This window comes from Lactuca serriola, chromosome 1 (genome assembly GCF_051521515.1).
Source record: "Lactuca serriola cultivar US96UC23 chromosome 1, Lser_US96UC23_V15, whole genome shotgun sequence".
In the NCBI taxonomy this organism is placed as follows: Eukaryota; Viridiplantae; Streptophyta; class Magnoliopsida; order Asterales; family Asteraceae; genus Lactuca; species Lactuca serriola.
The window spans coordinates 213,457,198-213,462,251 of NC_136408.1; positions in this window are offsets into that span (position 1 = coordinate 213,457,198).

The following is a 5,054-nucleotide window of genomic DNA, read 5'->3' on the forward strand; positions in this document are numbered from 1 at the left end:
GTATCTATGATTCCAGTGGGATCTCCTTGGGTATTGACATCAAGGGGGATTATTTAGGAATGAAGGTTGCAGCGGGAAAAGGTGTTTTGGTTATGGAGGTTGTTATCAGAAATGAGGATGCATGATTTGAATGAGTGTAGGCATCTACCTATGTTAGTCCACGGAGCATGAGTTAGTGAACATGGTGTCGTGAAGTTGCGGGGATCCGTAGTACTCACTAGTCAGAGGGTGTTGTGATGCTGCGAGGAGTCGTAGTACTCACTAGTCAGTGGGTGTAGTGATGCTGCGGGGAGCCATAGTACTCACTAGTCAGATGGAGGTTGTTGTGATGCTACAAGGAGCCGTAGCACTCACTAGTCAACGAGAGGTGGTTATGAGGAAGTACTCTTTGATTAGAGAGAAGTAGAAGAGTTTAGGCTTGGGTAGCCCCAATGGTTGAGTTGTGGGAGCCTGGCGGTCGAGACAGGGGCGAGGCTGAGGTTTCCAATTGTTGGGGATCGCTATATTCCGATTTGAGTGGTGGTTGTCCCAACCAAAGGGAATTAGAGAGGTGTTTTGCATGTAGGTTGCGAGTCATGAGTTATGAGATAAGTGTTTCGTTGGGATGAGTAATTCGAACTTTGGGGCAGACCAAAATCTCAAGTTGAGTTTGGCTCTGGCGATGCGTCAGGTAGGCGGTACGAGTTCTGGATTTAGAGATGGATTCCGTGCTAAGAGGGGAGTTATCATTGTCACCCAATATCGTAGAACTGAGAAGGGTCAGTTAGTGGGCATGGGAAATATCACGGGATACATGAGACGATTCTAGTTGAGAGTATAGTATCCGTTTGGATTAAAGAGAACTTTGTGACTTGTGTGTCACTGGGCCGAGAGAGTTGATATGAGAAGGAATTCAGTGAGACATTTTGGATCATGTTATGGGTAACCATAGAGGTTTAACGGTTGGGTTGAGGTTAGAGCTCGTGTGGTGTCAACAGGGATATGGGAATTGAAGCTGAGGCTTATGAGTGTGATGTATGAGGACACTTCTGAATGAGCATGGTTATTCTTTTGTGTTCTGAGGGTAAAGTGTTAGGGGTTCTTTTCGGATCAGTGCTGATAGCAGTTTAGTGGGTGTGCCCTTTCGTTCTTGGGGCGTGATTCGGATGACTTAGCATGATCGGTTTGGGCGGGCAATAGCCGGTTGTTGGATTTGGACTTATGGGAATCAGAGAGCCAGTGAATAATTAGGTTTTGATATTCGAGGAGCGAATATCATGGTGTTCGCTCGAGTGGGCGGTCTGGCGGCGGGTCAGGCCACTGGAGTTTCCGGATATTGGGAAGGAGTATTTTAGCGATGCAAGAGTTAGTTAAATTCTGGTCGTGGAAGTTTCAATGTGGTTTTAGGTGTCCATAGAGAAAGATATCGGTGTTGTATGAGATCCTTTCGGTGGTGCCTTTCGGGTGATGATTTCAATCTATGTGTAGTTGAGAAATGATTTCGAGGGCGAAATCTAATTCAAGTGGGGAGAATTGTAACATTCCGGATTTTCAGGATTATTATTGTGCAAGTTAATTTTGTGATTAGAGGAGAGATTCGACGAGTTGAGGATCCAACTTGCCGAGTCAAGTTAGGTTTTTCTCGCGGGTTTAATGGGTGGACTCAATGAGTCTGAGGAAGGATTCGCCAAGTAGGTGTTGGGCAGAGAAACCCTAAATTCCGGGGTTTGGGACCTATTTAAAGGCACTTATAGCCTCCTTGGCCCCTCCCCACCAGAGTCTTCGTTCCTTGAGAGAAACCCTAGAGTGATTGGTGATCTAGAGAAGAAAATGGCTTATTGGAGGTTGATTCTTGGAAAGGAGGAGCGAGGGTGTTGCAAGGATCTCAGAGGAGAGTTAGAAGATCAATTTCATCTTCATTGCAAGCTCCTGATCCGGTATGAGCTCTTCCCTTCTTTGTTTTGTATGGATTTCCTTGGTTGATTTGTTGGATTAGTGTCTAAGTCCATAACTATTTTGGTATGTACTTGACCCGATGGTGCATGGTCCTTTTGAGTTGCCTTCACCAAAGCAACTTGATAGGATGAATTATGGAGAGAAAGGATTAAATATGATTTATTAATATATTATGAGAATAATATATTAAAGGAGAAATCGTATTGTTTAATTAATATTAGTCAAGAATTAATTGGTAATTAGTTTTGTGACTAAAAGAGATTAATTAAACTTAAGCGACTAGAATTGTAATTATAAGATAATTGCAATTTGGGCCATGGATTGTCTTAAATTAAGGAGTGGATCAATTCTATGGGGAAACCCATAAGGAAATCGTCCAAAGCCCTAATTAAAGGAGTCCATGGGTTGCTTAGGGCTTAAGCATCCAAATTAGGGTTTCCTTGTTAGATAACCCTAATTGCCTAACTATATATAAGACCCTTATGACCCAAAAACGTGGTGAAGCATTCTTCTAGGGTTAGAACATGTTTTGGGCAGTCTTCATCCTCTCTCATCTTCATCCTCTTGTTTATGGTGTTTGTGAACCATTAGAGGAGTGACATTTGTGACTCTAAGCTTTCTAAAGTCAATACAAGGAGATTTGGGATTGTTATTGCTACATAACAATCAAGGTAACATCTTAAACCTATTCTCATGTTAATATGATTACTTGAATGCTAGAATTAGGGTTTATAGTCTTGGATAACTTGCATGTACAATAGAGAAACCTAGATCCAAGCATTAGGGTTTGTATGAGCACATAGGATGTCTTATGACAAAAACCCATCAGTGGTATCAGAGCCTAGACTGGTTTCTATTGTATTGATGCATTGTATGATTGAAAATTTCGAATTTTGTGTTTCTGGAGGCTGGACTCGCCGATTCCAAGGTGACTCGACGAGTCCATGCCTGACACGGCGAGTCGGCTGGTCAGATGGAGGGAAAACCGGGATTTCATGTTGTTTTTGCTTAAGGATAGTTGCCTTATCATATTAGATCAATATTAATCCGATTTTATGATATATTTGACTATATTCTTGATCTAATTAAAGATATTTATCAATTAATAAGATAATTGTTTCCTTATGTGATAATTGATTAATTATTTTGACTAAATTGGTAAATTGTTTTGCAAGAAATCATTAAATAAATCAAATATGGATAATTATGTGATTAAATGTTAATTTAGATTATTTGTTATTTGATACTTGTACTTTGAAAAGTTTCATATTTTCCCCTTTAGGTTTTATAGTTTAAATTTGAACCCAAAAGTTTTGTTGTTTTGAAATTTAAATAGTTAAAACCCTAATGTGTTGAAATAGGTTTCAAAACTTGCCCTCAAGTTTTGGAATTTAAATTTTGATTATTTGTTTAATTTTGATGTATATTTAAATTCTAAACCCTAATGTTTTGAAATGTTTCAAAACTTGCCCTCAAGTTTTGGAATTTAAAAGTTGATTAAAAGTTTAATTTAGGAATGTTAAATTCTAAAACCCTAGTATAGTTTTGAAAACTTCAAATCACACCCTTATGGTTTTATTAATTAATTAAGGTGTATAATTAAAAGAGGTTTAATAAATCCATAAAGTTTTTGGTTTAAAATTTAATTGAATTAAAAATATAATTGTTAAATTTGACCACCTAATATTTTAAAAGTGTAAAATACACCCTATACTATATATATAACATTAAAAGTCTAACATTATATATATATATATATATATATATATATATATATATATATATATATATATATATATATATGTATGTATGTATGAGTAAAAGTCAGTCTTACCGTTAGTAGGCCTCATTCACGAAGCTGGTCTATAAGGGGTGTTTAAGGAAATTGCCTATAAAATGGCGATTGAATGGGTATCCACTCTTACCCACCGCACTCTTGACTAGTGGAGGGTCGTTAGCCGAACGGGTAGGATAATACGAAACCTTCCATTATAAGTACAATGAAGTATAAAAGTAACTAAATGTTTTCATAAAATTCGCAATCTTAGTTACTTAGGCAAAAGTGAATTGATGCAATTCCATGAAATTACACTTTGTACCCTTGCGAACACGTTAGTGGAGCGTGTGTGGTTTACCGGCACACTAAATGGTTCTAAGTAAAGGTAGCAAAGGGTGACTCAATGTTTGTCATATTTCGGTGGAGCGTGTGTGGTTTACCGGCACATCGAATAGGTGACTGTAACATGTGGGGGCACCATGTAAGTTTGCATGGTTATTCACACCCGCTTTGTGATCCTCGGCATCCCAGTCACAAACAAGAGGGGCATATTGAGATTTAAACATGCCATTGAATTGTTCAATGAATCTCATAGGATCTAGGAGTTTTCATAGATTTAAAACTTAAATTTCTTTTTCGTTTTTCATGGTGGAAATTAGTGAATTGTTATTCACTTACCTTCAAATGTTCTGCAATTTGGGTTACGGCATCCCTCTCCCGAGTTGTAGAATATTGTGTTGGGTCCTAGCCTTAGTATCTCATTTGGGTGATTTACTAAGGACTCAATGAATCAATTAACTTGAATTTGTTTTCTCCCGTGTTATAGATGTCAAAGTTCGACAACTATGGTCTTCCCAAATCCCGTGGAACAAGCTTTCCACATGAAGATGATATTCTACGATTCGATCGAGAAACAAGAGATCACACTTCACTTCCTCCTCCTCCTCCAATTATTCTCCCTAACCCACAAGTTCGAAGGCTTGAAAAGTTCAAGATCACTCAAGCCCTTTTGGCAAGTAAACATAAAGAAGGAAAGTCGGTGTGTGCACACGTCCTAGGGATGAAGTTACACATTGATAGGTTAAGAATGTTGGGATCCGTTGTCTGTGAGAAAATGGTTGTTGATTGGGTTCTTCACTCACTTCCTAAATCATATAGTGAGTTCGTAAGAGAGTACTATATGATGAACCACGACGTGACCCTTATAGATCTCACCTATATGCTTATTGCTGCTGAATCAGCAATGGTTTCGCGCAATAGAAAAGCCAAGTTGATTGGTGAATCTGCCTTCAAGACCTCTATGGATATAGACAATGGCAACGAAAGACATGCTATGATCGAA